Source organism: Pelodiscus sinensis, chromosome 19 (assembly GCF_049634645.1).
Source record: "Pelodiscus sinensis isolate JC-2024 chromosome 19, ASM4963464v1, whole genome shotgun sequence".
Taxonomy (NCBI): domain Eukaryota; kingdom Metazoa; phylum Chordata; order Testudines; family Trionychidae; genus Pelodiscus; species Pelodiscus sinensis.
The window spans coordinates 11,352,521-11,368,070 of NC_134729.1; the positions used below are offsets into that span (position 1 = coordinate 11,352,521).

At 48.1% G+C, this 15,550-nt stretch overlaps 1 protein-coding gene across 3 annotated transcripts in view; it reads right to left on the bottom strand.

The window, feature by feature from the left end:
• The window catches only part of LOC102463522 (adhesion G protein-coupled receptor E3-like), an 80,789-nt gene extending 78,725 nt beyond the window's left edge, over positions 1-2,064 (bottom strand). For all 3 annotated transcript variants that reach the window (XM_075902274.1, XM_075902272.1, XM_075902273.1), the window contains exon 1: positions 1,847-2,064. The gene's annotated coding sequence lies outside the window, so the exon portion shown is untranslated. The remainder of the gene's footprint in view (positions 1-1,846) is intronic.
• Between the last annotated feature and the right edge of the window lie 13,486 nt (positions 2,065-15,550).

The window sequence follows — 15,550 nt, forward strand, 5'->3', positions numbered from 1 at the left end:
TCCTCAGACCTCCACTCCCCAGCCTACAACCCTCCTGGTGCTTGTGACTGAGTTCCTAGAAGGCAGCACTGAGATTGCTCAATCAAGATAAATGGCAAAGAATGGGGCAGAAAATCCCCCAAACTGGTGGCTATTATAAATACTAAGATTCACCAAGCCACCAACAAAATGCTTCTACAAATAACTTGGGGTATGTCTACACTACCCCGCTAGTTCGAACTAGCGGGGTAATGTAGGCATACCGCACTTGCAAATGAAGCCTGGGGTTTGAATTTCCCGGGCTTCATTTGCATAAGCGGGGAGCCGCCATTTTTAAATCCCCGCTGGTTCGAACCCCGTGCAGCGCGGCTACACGGGGCTCGAACTAGGTAGTTCGAACTAGGATTCCTATTCCGAACTACCGGTACACCTACTTCGAACTACCAGCGGGGATTTAAAAATGGCGGCTCCCCGCTTATGCAAATGAAGCCCGGTGCTCCGGGTGTCCCTGGTCTGCTCAGGGTATCCCTGGTCTGCTGGGTGGTCCCGCCACCCGCGAGTTCCAGGGCGAGAAAAGCCTCGTTCGTAAGTGCGGATCTGACATAAGTCGGATCCACGTAACTCGGGGACTGCCTGTACTTCAGGTAAACTCTTCCCTTGCATCCCGTCCGGGTGTTCCCTAAACCTTTTCGCAATATCCTCTGCACACTGTGCCATGAAAACCGTCGTTATCATTTCTTTGCCAGACTCCGAGTCAGGATCCAGAGTGCTATGTTTCCTGATCTCAGTAGTCAGTCGCGTACAAAAGTCGGAGGGATGTTCATTAGGGAATTGGACACATGCAGTAACCTTGCTCCAGTTGAGGGTAACCTCTTCCGCTGCCTTCAATCCGTGCAAAATAGCCTGTCGGTAACGGGTTAAATTAATCTTACCCCCATCCACATTTGGATCCCAGTTGGGCTCAGCAGTGGGCATGTTTCCCCAATTCTGAGTCTCGTAGTATGTCCTAGCCTTTTCCTTAACCTTTTGCTTCTCATCCTCGGTGAGGAGAGTATCCAGCAATTGGTTTACATCAGTCCAAGTTGGCAAGTGGGTGGAAAAGATAGTACGAAACGTTCTTTCCACCTCCTCCAGGTTATCCCGGAGTCGTAGCGTGGAACGCCGCCAATGTAACAAATCAGCTGCCATAAACGGAACATGGGTATACGCTATCGTGAACGATCCATTATTCTGGGGAACCGGGTAAGCTCGTAGAGGAGCCAGGTGTGCTTCCGGAGACCCTGGTAACTTCCCAAAAGCTGATATAAAGTTCCCAGTGGGCTCCCCCTGAACTAGGGAGGCCGTCCCTAGATCATTTTTCATCCCCTCTGTTGTTACCTTCCCAGCCTCCCCATGTAATCTTAGGCTTACCCTTCGTGGCATTCCTATAGGAAAGTATTCATCATTCTTTGGTTGGGTTTCCGGGGCATAGGGCGGGGGTGGTTTAACAGATTTCTCCACACACACAGCCTGCAGAGTCATTTCGAATTCCTTTGGTTTATAATTATACCATACAAATAAATAATCCATTTGTCCGGGTCTAAGATTGACCAATATGTCCCTCAGGACATTCATTCTTTCTACAGAAAACATCCCGCAGTCTGGCCAATCATTATCCGGGGACAAATTAGCAGTGAGTGAAGGCCATTGCGTTTGACACAACTCCTTCATTTTAGATTCTACTAGACCGGTCGTTCCAGAAATGTCCTTCCAATCTCTCAGGATCAGGGACAATGGGGCGTCCCCCGGGCACTTACTGCCGCCCTGTCCCATATTTACCAGTCAAAGGAATCTTAACCCAATTTCTCAATACTGAGCGCTCGCTTACCTCTCCAGGGACTCTAACCCCGAAGACCTGGGCCCTACACAATGGGTAGGTGATGTTGCTGGATTTCTGCAGGCCTCAGCTGGTTCACAGGACACGCCTTATTGACGAAACAGGGATCAGGCCACCAGGCAAAGCTACTCAAAACCGGAGGATGCGCACTGCGTTGCTTCGGAGTCCGATCCTCTGCACCGGAGAGTCAGACGGGTCCCATCTGGGGTGACAAATTTGTCGGGGACTCGAACCCAGACGGCCTCTGTTCGTTGTCTGACCAAAAAGAGACAGGCAACACCAGCAAGATCCAATCACAAGCTCTTTATTGAATAGTGCGCACTTACAATAGAGAGCGGCCCATCTCCAAAGAGAACCAGCCCCGATTTCATTAACAGGTAGGCTTATATAGACAGTTCTGTCGCGTCATAGACTATTTGCCCAAGCAACTGTTGGGCCCAGAAAAAACAAGGCCTGGTCAACATTATGCTAAGGAAAGTTAACAAGGGCTAATTTCATAGGCCTCTGAGTATTCTTGACCAGAACCAGGAGTGTGGTTCAAACAGAGGCGCACCCTCCATGTTGGCTTAGGTTATAAAAGTAAGATAAGTGATAAATTACATATTTGTACCTACTATAAGTAGAACAGCTTGCTTTGGGAACTGGTAAGTAACTCCCTGTTTCTGTTCCCCTTCGCTAATCTTACCTCCCTATTTTTGCCCTTTGTTTGTGCTCAACTTCCTTGTCTCCTTGTTTCTGGTACCTGTCTTTTGTGATTGATAAGAAAGTAGTAGATGCATTATGAAGCGCTTCTGGCCACAATGTATGGTTGGCTAAGATATGCATAGATATTAAAAGTTTCTAGAAAGGGGGGGTAAGTGGCTTGAGTGAAGAGCTTATGACGCAACAGAACTGTCTATATAAGCCTACCTGTTACTAAAATCGGGGCTGGTTCTCTTTGGAGACGGGCCGCTCTCTATTGTTGTGTGCACTCTTCAATAAAGAGCTTGTGATTGGACTTTGCTGGTGTTGCCTGTCTCTTTGCGGTCAGACAACGAACTGAGCAGTCTGGGCTAGAGTCCCTGACAAATTTGGCGACCCAGATGGGACCCGTCTGACTCTCCGGTGCAGGATCGGACTCTGATGCAATGCAGCACGCATCCTCCGGTTTTGAGGAGCTTTGCTCGGTGACCTGATCCCTGCATCAAGGACCTGTAAGCATTTAACAAATTGGAAAAGAGAAAAATTAAAGCCCTGAGGGATGAAATTGAAGCTCAGAAAAAAGCAAAAAAATCCACCCTGCAGTGAGAGCTGCAGCGCCTCTGTGCCAAAAATAATGCACAAGAAGTAGGAAAAAAGGATTTCTTAGTTGGCACACCCGTATCAACCAAGCTCGGGGGGGGGGGGGGAATTCGGCACAACATCACCCCCCCCCCCCCTTATGACGCATACACAGATAAAGAGGAAACACGAAAAATAACTGAAAGGAATGAACATTGTAACAAATTTCCCTAACAAGAAGACACATCCTGCAACATAAATCTCCTTACAGAGCACGGGCGAGTAATCCACCCCAGAGTCAGCAGTATAAATCAACTGCTGCAGCATAAATGTTATGAAAACCCTACACTAACAGGTTTAAAATTAGTGATAGCTGACTGCAATACTAAACATTCAGATTTACCTACTAAAAGGAATTAGGAGGCATGGGGGCTAATTGGAAAGTCCACACTCCTTACCAAATTAATACTGGACAAACCTGTGTCATTGGAAGACATCATTTAGCAGAAATGGATGGACCATAAGAAGGAAAAAGCATGTGAAAGGGGAAGGCAAGAAGTTTGTAACCCTATAGGCATAGTGAAAGGAATAAGGAAAGTAGAGCAAACATTAAAAAGTCACTGGGAATGAGGAACGTTTTCTTTGGAAGAACTAAGCAAGTGATTAAAGGATATGTGAAGTGACTCTGTGGGAGAGTGGATGGAATTAAGCAATTATTGTAATATGTAAAAGGAACCCTGCTTTAAAATGATTCCTTGTTTCTTGTAGCCTCTTTTAATCATCTAGGCAAAGAAACAATCAAGTTTAAACATTTGGCTACAGACACTTTCTTAAATCGATTAAAAAGAAATAAGAAATTTTACTGGAACTTAACTGGTTAATTGTACATAAGAATGAAATCTATACATTGTACATTTGTAAAACATGCATCCTAAGGGTTAAATTTATCTTCCAAGGAAACATTGTTGTTTTAAAAATCCAAGCCCAGAAACTTCAGGGTGTTTCTGTTTAAGGCTGAGCTGATAGCACTTTTGGCTTGCTTTCAGATCCAAAGTTGTGTGTGTCTGCAAACTGCCTGTCTGTTCTGGAAAAGGGGGGGGCACTGTCCCCCATAAGTAAGCCTGTAACATTGTATATGATTCTTTTCAGGAAAAAAAAAACACCAACAACCACCTTTTTTTCTTGCTGGAATAGTAACTAGCAAGCACCTTGTTCTAAGAAAAAGTTTCTGTAGCAGTAAATCATTTGAAGCTTCACACATTAGGAAAAAAAAGTCTGCTCTGCAGTATAAAAGGGAAACTGAGGCATGTCATATTTAACTTAATAATTGAACAATAAAGTAATTTACTTAAACCCTCTGAAGCTGGTGTGCAAAACAAAAGCATACCATTGGGTAACAGCAGGCTGAGCAAAACTAACAAAGAAAATCTGTAAAGAAAAAGTATTCTAAAATATAATGCACCACCCCAATGTGGGTAGAAGTGTTTTCTTTATCTTTCAGATCATCAAAAAGTGCTTATATATCATCAAAAAGTGGTATATCCGCTAAAAAGTAAGTGAAGAACAACCATGGTTCTGTGTCATAACACAATAAGTTTGTGTTCTGTGTTCTATCCAAAGTTGTCTTGTGTGTCCTAATTGTGACATATAGAATAGTGATAGAAATGTAGCCGTGTTAGTCTGGGGTAGTTGAAGCAAAATGCAGGACAATGTAGCACTTTAAAGACTAACAAGATGGTTTATTAGATGATGAGCTTTCGTGGGCCAGACCCACTTCCTCAGATCAAATAGTGGAAGAAAGTAGTCACAACCATATATACCAAAGGATACAATTAAAAAAAATGAACAAATATGAAAAGGACAAATCACATTGCAGAACAGAAGGGGGATGCGGGGGGGGGGGGGGGGGGGGGGGGAAGGGGGAGGAAGGAAGGTAAGTGTCTGTGAATTGCTGATATTAAAGGTAGGGAGAGTGGGATGTTTGTGAGTTAATGGTATTACAGGTGATAATTGGGGAAACTGTCTTGGTAATGGGTGAGAAAGTTCAAAGACTTGTTAAGTCCCTGTTGGCAAGTGTCGAATTTTAACATGAATGACAGTTCAGAGGATTCCCTTTCAAGTGCAGATGTAAAAGGTCTTTGTAGCAGAATGCAGGTGGCTAAGTCATTTAGAGAGTGTCCTTTCTGGTTAAAGTGGCAAGAAACTGTTTTCTCTTTGTGATCTTGTCTGATATCTGTTTTGTGGGCATTATCAGACAAGATCACAAAGAGAAAACAGTTTCTTGCCACTTTAACCAGAAAGGACACTCTCTCAATGACTTAGCCACCTGCATTCTGCTACAAAGACCTTTTACATCTGCACTTGAAAGGAATCCTCTGAACTGTCATTCATGTTAAAATTCGACACTTGCCAACAGGGACTTAACAAGTCTTTGAACTTTCTCACCCATTACCAAGACAGTTTCCCCAATTATCACCTGTAATACCATTAACTCACAAACATCCCACTCTCCCTACCTTTAATATCAGCAATTCACAGACACTTACCTTCCTTCCTCCCCCCCCCCCCCCCCGCATCCCCCTTCTGTTCTGCAATGTGATTTGTCCTTTTCATATTTGTTCATTTTTTTTAATTGTATCCTTTGGTATATATGGTTGTGACTACTTTCTTCCACTATTTGATCTGAGGAAGTGGGTCTGGCCCACGAAAGCTCATCATCTAATAAACCATCTTGTTAGTCTTTAAAGTGCTACATTGTCCTGCAATTGTGACATATGTCTTTCAAACATTGTTGTGTGTACAACATTGTTTTATGAAAGAATAATTTAAGTCCCTTAAATAATCTTAACTTTGTGCTTTACACAAATGGTTTTTTGCTTTTATAATTCTAGTGGAGTTTTAGTAGCAGGCTATGCAGGTTGTACTGTCTGGAATGTAGCAGAATCTGCTCCTCTACCTGCTGTTTTTTCCCTTCTCTCCTATGATCGCCAGCTCCTTTCCCATCTCTTTCAGAACTGGCCCTCTGCAAAACCAAGCCCAGAGTCGAAAAAGCAGGAGTGGAGACTGGCAGGGTGCACCTTGCACCCAGACCACTACTGGGTGCAGCTTTGATGGCCACATTGTTGCCCCAGTGGTCTTGCTACCTCACCTTGCCTCCGTGCTCCATAAATAGTCGCACGTTGGAAAAGGTAAAACAAAATTGGTTTGCTCCCAAATTCTCCCAAGCAGCCAAGGATTATTGTCTGGCTTGCCCTGTCTGCCAAGCCCACAACGAGGGTAGACCTGTAAAGAGTTTCGGCAACCAGACCTCCGCCTTTGGGACCATTTCTGAATTTACAATGGATTTTGTTCAATTGCCTAAATGTCAATCTTTTGCATATGTGCTGGTTATTGTTTGCTTGTTTTTGGGATGGGTAAAAGCTTATTCCCTGCAGGAAAGCTGCTGCCATCACAGTGGCAAAGAAACTTTTAAATCATTACATCCCATTATGAAGAATACACCTTGTGATCTCCAGTGATAAAAGTAATTCTGTGTGGGTTTAAAAAACAAACAAAAAAAAAGTATAAAAACACTCCACTTCGGCCTCAGTGGTTGGGCCCTTTTGAGACTCTCCTGGTAAGCCCTACTGCCATTCGGGTTAAAGAACTTCCCACCTGGATTCATCATTCAAGTGTAATGTCCTTTGCCTCTCAGGCTCACTAGTCCAATAATGTAAGGGTTCCATTCACTTACCCAAACTTTCTCCATACACCACTGTAAACACCCCACTTACAGCTCTGTCCAGTCAGTGTAGATCCCGATATCACCCTAATGACTCCACTCATTGAGCCTGAGGCCATACCACCTTTGTGCTGTTCCTGTGGTCCGCTTGCTCCACCAGATGCTTCTTCTGCTGGCACCGCCTGCTGCTGCTCCTACTGGCCACAATGGGTCTGGGTCCAGACCAAACCAGTGACTTCTGCTCTGAGTGATTTCAACTCTTAGCACCACATAGGCTGGCCAAAAGATTCCACCTTCCACTGGAATAACAAAAAGACTCCTGATGGAGTCTGCTTTAGGTCTTTAGCATGGGAGTGAGGGGGAAGAAACAGGCTGAACCAGTCTTACAGCTCACACCTGGCAGGCATGAAGTGGGCTCAGTTCACTCAGCTCTGGAAGGAAGAGGCTTGTTTATCTGAGACCCTTTACATTACAATGACAGTGTCGTACCTACAAGCACTGGTGTCATATTTTACAGTTCCTACATTTGGGGATAGCATGATTTGTGACCTCACAACAGCCAATTTAGTTATGATACAACACATTCCATTCGAACAACCAATCCTCCCTCAGCCCTGGCTGAAATAGATTTACAAGGCTTCCTTCCCATCCCTGCATGAGCTCTATTTACATATCAACGTCTAATTATCTTGCAGGCTAAACAACTTCAGCTAGCTCAGGGTTTCCCAATGGTATGGTTTGGGACCCAAATATGGGTCACCATTATATTTCAAAAGGGTCGCCAAGTGTCTCCCCAGGTGGTGCTCTTTAGGAACCATTCACACATTTGAAAAGGTCCCCTGCTGGTCAGCTCCACAGCTGGCTTAGTCTTAAGGAGTCATTCACCTGAAATGGTACTCAACTTCATTGGTTTAACAACCTTCAGGCAGTTAAACCAATCAATTGACTTGAATACCATTTCAGTGACTCAGAGCAGAGTAAGGCAGGGGTCTCCAACCTTTCTAAGCACCAGATCACTTTTTGACTTAAGTGCAAGCCAGGATCTCTCTCAAACCCAAATACTGTTGCCCCCACCTCCTTCATGCCCCTTCTCTGAGTCCCTGCCCCAGCTCACTCTATCCTCCCATTCTCCCTCCCTTTCACTGGGCAGGGGCAGAAGAAGGTTGGGGTACAGGCTCTGTGGAGTGTGAAGGGGCTCTGAGCTGGCCTGGGGCAGGGAGTTGGGGGGCAGGAGGGAGTTCAGGGAACAGGCTCTGTAAGGGAGTTTGGGTCTGGGGGGGGGGGCTCAGAGCTAGGGCAGGGGCTTAGGGTGTAGAGAGGAGTATATGACTGAGTCAGGGGTTTGAAGCTGGCTCTAGCTGGACACTGCTTACCACAGGTGGATCCTGCTCACCCCTGCCCTGGCTCTGCACCTCTTTCAAAAGCAGCCGCAGCCAGCAAACTCCTTCCATCCCAGGAGCTGTTGTCTTCCTCCCTTTCTGTGGAGATAGAGTAGTGTGGAAGAAGGACACCCTGACATCAGCACCCCTCCTCTCCCTTCCCTGCTCTGTACCACAAGCAGGAGGCTCCCAGAGTGCGGGGGAAGCTCCCAGGCAAAGGGCAGGAGGTGCACAGCAGTGCGGGGAGGAACAGCTGAAGTACTGGCACTTGATAGCCTCTTGGCCAAACCAGTCAGGATCACCTGTCAGAGGCTCCAAGATCTACCAGTAGATCCTGATCTACTGGTTGGTGACCACTGGCATAGTGAAATATCCCTGGACATGGGGGGTGAAAGAAGATAGAATGCAGAGAAGCAGTGCCCCACTCAGGTAGGTGGGGCTGGGGGTGGGGGGCTAGGTGTCCGGGCGTCCGTTTGAGAGGTTTCCAGCTGCCCCGGCCGGGGTTCCCACAGATGGCATTGGCCAGCAGGAAGAGTAGGAGGGGGACAGGGTAGGAGCTGGGACTGTGTTCAGGAGCCTGGGAGGGAGAGGATGAGGCTGGGACTGTGCTGCGGGGGGTGCAGCAGGCCTGGGGAGAATGAGTTGCAGCAGAAGGGGTGGAGGGTGCCTGGTTCTGGGGGACGGGTGGGTGCATTGGGATAAAGCAGTGGGCTGGGGTGCCTGGCTCTGGGGGGGGAGGGGTATTGGGTTGGAACAGAGGACTGAGGAGTACCTGGTTCTAGTGGGCTAGATCTACACTGGCACCTTTTTCCGGAAATGCTTAAAACGGAACACTATTCCGTTTTCAGTTTTTCCGGAAAAGGAGCGTCTACATTGGCAGGCTGCTTTTCCGGAAAAGCCCTTTTTCCGGAAAAGCGTCTGTGGCCAATGTAGACGCGCTTTTCCGGAAAAGAGCCCCGAGCGTCATTTTCGCGATCGGGGCTTTTTTCCGAAAAGATTACTGGGCTGTCTACACTGGCCCTTTTCTGGAACAGTGTTCCGGAATAAGGACTTATGCCCGAGTGGGAGCAGAATAGTTTTTCCGGAATAGCGGCTGATTTTGTACAGTAGATCGTCGTTGCTTTTCCGGAAAAGCAAGCGGCCAGTGTAGACAGCTCGCAGCTTATTCCGGAAAAGCGGCTGCTTTTCTGGAATAAGTGGCCCAGTGTAGACACAGCCGTGGAGTGGAAGGGGATTGGGTTGGAATGGGGGAGCTGGAGGGTACCTGACTCTGGGGTAGGAGAGGGGCTATTTTAGTAAATTTTGTGATCTCCATATATTTGCATATATACAGCTGCGCTAAGTTACAGCCCTTAGCATGTGCGGTGGCTATCATTGTGGCCCCCAAGGCTTCCAAAATTGAGTAGCCCTGGTGTAAATAACAGCCAGTAATATATGCTGTCTCAGACTTTTCTCATCACACAATCATAATGTAAGTGTTTCTAATATTTTTGTAACACCTGTGAGACTCCCAGGCCTAGAGTGTGCCCCCAAGGCCCTGACTCGCAGCCCCTCAAGGCCCTGACTTCCAGCCCATGAATATGAGACTCCCCCTGAGTGTATGACTCCTAGAGTGTGACTCCCAGCCCTTAAGTGTGAATCCCAGCTCCTCCAGCCACTGTGTGTGACTCTCCAGCCCCTGAGTGTGTGCCCCCTTGTGGGGAAAGTCAAATAACTCCAATTGTGTCTAAGGGGGACACTGAGAAAATCAAAACTCTCTAAAAGAAAACTGCTGTAAGGGTTAAAAGTTTTCCAGACCTCTCTCCCTGTATCAGAGTGAAATCAAATTAACTCTAATCAAAGACTCTTACAAATGCCTATCTCAAATTCATGGATACTCCTAGTCTGTCACAGTTTGCCTTGTAAGACCACTCACTCCACATTCTCATGTGCCTTTGTTTTGTAAAACTTACTTCTAGCACTCCTGGGGTGAACAGAAGTCTCAGAGTACTTCTGCTGAGACTTTGATATGTTAAAGAATAACAATCCACAACTGAACTGTCTAAGCATTCTGTATAAAGGATCAAAAAACCTGTAACTCAGGGCTGACTGCTAGGGCTGCCAGCCTGCATGCATGCATAATAAAGTTTTCCCTTCTAGATTTCTCTCCTGCCTCACTGATTTGATTTGACCTCCGGCCTCGGACCCTTCTGGGGGCTCTGTACCCCAGGGGAACGAGATTTCCCCCTCACCCTCCAAGCCTGACTGTGAGAATCCAGCTCCTCCAGCCCGAGTGTGACTCCTCCAGTCTCTGAGGGTATGTCTACACTAGCCCCCTAGTTCGAACTAGGGAGGCTGATGTAGGCATTCGAAATTGCAAATCAAGCCCAGGATTTAAATATTCCCAGCCACTCGTCTCTTTTTTTTTTTTTTTTTTTTTTTTTTTTTTGAGATTTACAAGCCCGGACTAACTACATGCAGCAGGGAATTGGGCGATCGAAATAAAGCCCTAAATCGAACTACCTGTTATTCCTCCTGCAAAATATAAACAGGAGGGGAAACAATTTTATATTCTTACCCCAGGCTCAAAATTAACTAATTATGACACTGTCCCCCACCTCTCCCCCTATTTTTCAATTGCCTTGGGTCACCAAGTCTTACTGAATTGTCAAAATGGGTCCCAATCTGGAAAAGGTTGGGAACCACTGAGCTAGCTGCATTGAAGCAGTCCTTCACGTAGAGGTGTGGAGAATGCTGAGAGGGAGCCCTTGGATGAGGGTGTGTGTGTGTGTGTGTGTATACGTGTAGCAAGGCTGTGAAACACCCCAGTTCCATCCCACTCAGCAGTACACTCACCAGGCCACAGATCTCCCTTTTCCACCAGCCCTGCTGCCCCTTCTTGCTCAGGATCTTCATGATGTCGCCTTCCCTGAGCGTCAGCTCTGTCCGGTCCTGTGCGCAGAAATCGTAGCGCGCCTTCGCCGACCCAAAGTACTTCAGCCCTCCTGCTGCGAGGGAAAGACCCACCCTAACGACAGCTGGGCCGGGACCAGATGCCCTTTGGGGAATAAAAGGGTTAATGTCTCAATGTACGGGTTTGTGTGGCTGGGTTGTTTGCGAAAGCCATTCAAGATGGAGTCAATGAACTTTTGACCCTAGGACTCCATTGGGAGCAGAGTGCCTGTCAGCAGCCAGAACGCCGAGCTGGGCTGGTTCTCACCGGCTGGAACCGGTTTTTCCCGCCGAAGTGGCCCCTGAACATTCCGTCACCTCAGAGCTTTTGCGCCTCAGAAATGACAGAAGTGTCATTCTCTATGTACATCGCACCACACTGGGAGGGTGCCCAGAGTAATTATTCCATAGTAGAGACCACTATAGGAAAAGGGGGCTTGCATCTTCTGAAACAAACTATCCTGGTACAGGGGTCACCTTCTTCCTTCCTATTTTTTCTAGTTGCCTTTGTCCCCTGGGTAACATCCTCCAATTAAGATCCACCCCTTGGTGGGATCCAGGAAGGTGAATGCTACTTGGAAGTGTTTGTCATCCCCTACATGGTTGGAGGCAGTGACCACAGGGTGACAGATTGGCTCTCACCTGGAGTTCCTTGGGCTTGAGATGGATTAGGAACCCACCCCTGCGTGGAACGTGACTGCTCAAGGCGCCGTTGCCCAGTGTGGAGAAGGGGGCTGAGGTTCCTACAGCTCATCCATGTGTCTTCCTTTGAACCCCAGAGATAGTAACAACGAGACCCGACTCCCCTGGACCCTGCCGCCCCTCCAGCCAAAATGGAAGCCAGGGGTCCTGGCTCCCAGCCACCTCCTCCTCTAACCCCAACCTCCTCCCAGAGCTGGGAACAGAGCCTAAGTCCTGGCTCCCAGCCCCTCCTGCTTTAGCCACTACACCACACTGCCTTGCTGCAACCTAAGTGGCTGGTGTTACGCTAAGCAGGAGTGGTGGGAGATCTTTCAGTGAAGCTGAATCAGTGGGTGGGAGAATGGCACAATCCTTACTATGAGTCCTTTGGACGTCTTCTCCCGATGCAGTACAGGCTCCATTATGTCAGGATCTTGATGTGTTTGATTTATACATTAAACCTGGGGGCACAGACACTAGTTTCCTAATGTTCTCAACACCTGTAATTTTCCAATGTATTGAACCTTTATATTTGTAGCTGTCGGTGGCAGGCAGGGCTTTGTGTACGGAGGGGAATTGCAGCTTGTTACAGAAGAGAGACACACATTCTTTCAAGCAGTACAAAGATGGGGATCTGACTCTGTGGGTTCCAGTGGAATGACACCAATTTATGCCAGCTGGGGCTCTGGGATTCTGCCTAATGGAATACTCTGGCTTTGTATCCTGTCTCAAAGGGCAAGTCTTTTCTGATGGAAGATCATTGTACACACTGCAGCATGAGGCACTTTTCCCTGCTCCCCTACCTGGTGTCATTGGACATGCTATTCTTAAACATCTAACCCTATCTAACTCACTAAGCAATTTACCTTCATAACATCATGAGGCAGGGAGTCCCACAGGTGAACTACCCATTGCACGCAATGTTTACTTTTACACCAGGTGGGCATTTAATTTTTGTTAAACACCCCTGATTTTTCATTATAGGAAAAGGGGCCCAAAAGCACTCTTCCTGACAGGCAGGATATTCATGCCTCATCAGTGTGGGGTGGCAGGGCATTCCTTGAGAGTGAGGCCAGAGCTACCGGATGCCAGCCATGCCCCTAGGGATTATACAGTAATCAAGTAACCAAAACGTATTAATATGGTTACCTGACTATTCAATTAACCGATATCTAACATCCCTAATTATGGCAACCTTGGAACCTCAGACAGGGACCGGGGAAAGCCAAAGGGACCACAAAGATGACTCTGTCCCAAAGAGAAAACTGAAGCTGACCTCAGGCGTCGATGGAAGAGCTGGCTAGGCCCAGCGGGTATTGATACTAAGCCAAGCACCTGTAGGGTTTCTTTCCCCAAAGATGGTCATAGTTCTGCCTATTTTATAGAGGGAAACTGAGGCATGGAACAGGGAAAGGACTTTCCCCACAGTCACACAGCAGGCCAATGGCACAGCCAGGAATGGAACCCAGGAGTCCTGACCCCCAGCCTACCCCAGCTTTAGCCCCCCAGACCCCACTTCCCTCTCTCAGCTGGAAATAGAACCCAGCCCTGCTCCCAGTATGGATCTGTTCTCTACACTACGTCTGACTCTTTCTGGCTGGCCCGACTCAGCTCAAGCTCCTGCTGACAGCCCCACTCTGTCAGACCAGGCAAATCCAGCTCACATGGGACACCTCTCCCCCTCACCTCCTGACCCCTCACTAGCCTGCTCGACCTGTCAGGCTGACCTGAAGCATTGGCCTCTCCCCATTTCTCCCGGGGATTGTCAATCTCAGAGATTTGATTTCTCACTGAAGGTTCCTTAATTTGGGTACTGGGGGAGGGAGAGTTCACCAGCCAACCCCGCAAACTGAGATTTAGCCAGCAGGTCCCTTACACAGGGCCGGCCCACCACATTTTGGCACCTGAGTCAGGGAGCTCAAATGACGCCCCCGTTGCAGCTTCCTTGGGCCAAAACTTTGAAAGGTCTCAATTCTGCCTTCTTCCTGTTCTACTTCTCTCATGGTACTGCTCTGCTACCTACAGATGCACCAGCAGCAGACACAATTTTCTACCCTCTGGGTCCTAGTGGCACATCCCCCCCCCCACCCCCCCCCCACAGTCTGGTACCTGAGGCGGCCGCCTCAGTTCGCCTCATGATAAGGCCAGCTCTGCCCTTACACATACCCAAAAGCCAGAATTCTGCACTGCTCACTTTCCCAACTGCTGCCCTGAGACACCCCCACACATAAACTAACCCCCTGCCCTAAGCCCCCCACACTTACATTTTTACAGGTACTGTTCTGTCACCACCACCCCCAATTCCCTGTTCTGCGTCCCTCCAGGGGTGTGTGTAAAAAACATAACTTACTTTCACCCCTGGGGCACAGGGGCAGCAGCAGGGGGTGCAAACCAGCGGGGTCAATGGCACCGGTGAGGGGTGCCCACTGGCCCCAACAAGAGCATGGAAGAAACAACCGAGCTCTGGCCCATTGCTTCCAGGAGTGGGGGCCCTGGTAGCAGAGCAGACAGGACTCTGCAGGGAAGTCTAGAAAAGCAGGGCCAGTACTGAGAGTGCTGGCTAGATCCCTCAGGCACTCCAGCTCCCAGACTGTACTTCCCTGTGTCACCACTAGGTGTTGCTCCAAATTCTGGCTTGCTCTAAGCGGTTACAGCACAGTTAGTGCTGGCTACCCTGAAGTCATGGGGTAGCACCACTGGTTATGCCTGGAAGTGCCCCCTGGCTGTCAGTGAACCCCAGGAGCCGCATTCAGATGGAGCATTGTGAGGATTCGGGGAACAGTTGCTTGTTCCCCATTTCCAGTTACTAGAGGGAGAAACAAGTGAGCCAGTAAACTTTAGGGTGTAGAAACAAAACCACTTGAGGAGGCATTTTAAAAGGCACCCATGAAATCAGGCATCCACAGTGAAACTCATTATACAGTCTTGACATAGCACAGACACGCAAACCCTGCTCAGATTGCGTGGGAACGGAGGATTGGAAAAATAATAATAAATACAGAGAAAGGAACTCTCAGAAAAGCAACAATAGGTCCAGGCTGAATTAAGTGATAGACGCTACTGGCCCATCATAACTAGCTCTCTGACTCTGGTTTCCATCAGATGATAAGCAGCTCAGGTCTCACAGTTCTAGTCCTCATGGATTCAAAGAGGAAACTTGACAATGTGGCGGGAGTGCAACTGTTTTAACACTAGATCCTACAAGCCAGTGATAGAAGAAGTTAGGAGTCCTGACTGTCAGGACCCCCAGCTCTAATCCCCACTCTCACCCCTTTCCAGCCTGTAGATTTAACCCACAATCACACTCCCTGCTGAGACAGATGGGAGGCTGGTTTAGAAGTTCTGATCCTGCTGCTGCAAGCACTTTAACAAAGGCAGATTGAAGTCCGGAAAAAAGCTCTTTCTTCTCCCACAGCACGAAGGCAGCTCCTGCCTCCCAGCCCAAAGTTCAGCTCTGCAAGGAATGAGAGACACCGGCATGGTTCCAGAGGGCGTGGGAGGGAAAACACAAATTCCCAGGAGAGTTTGCATCTCCTCTGAGTGGGATCAGGCCATTTGTACACGTGTCTATTGGCATCACTGGAGCTTCCCCCAGCGGCAAACCCTGCAGCCAGCTGCACTGGTGTTAATCACTGGTCTCTCCTGTCCCCACCGCTTGCTAGCAGGGGCGTAGCCAGGAGTGGGTCTGGATGGGCCTGGGCCTACCCACATAGCATCCAGGCC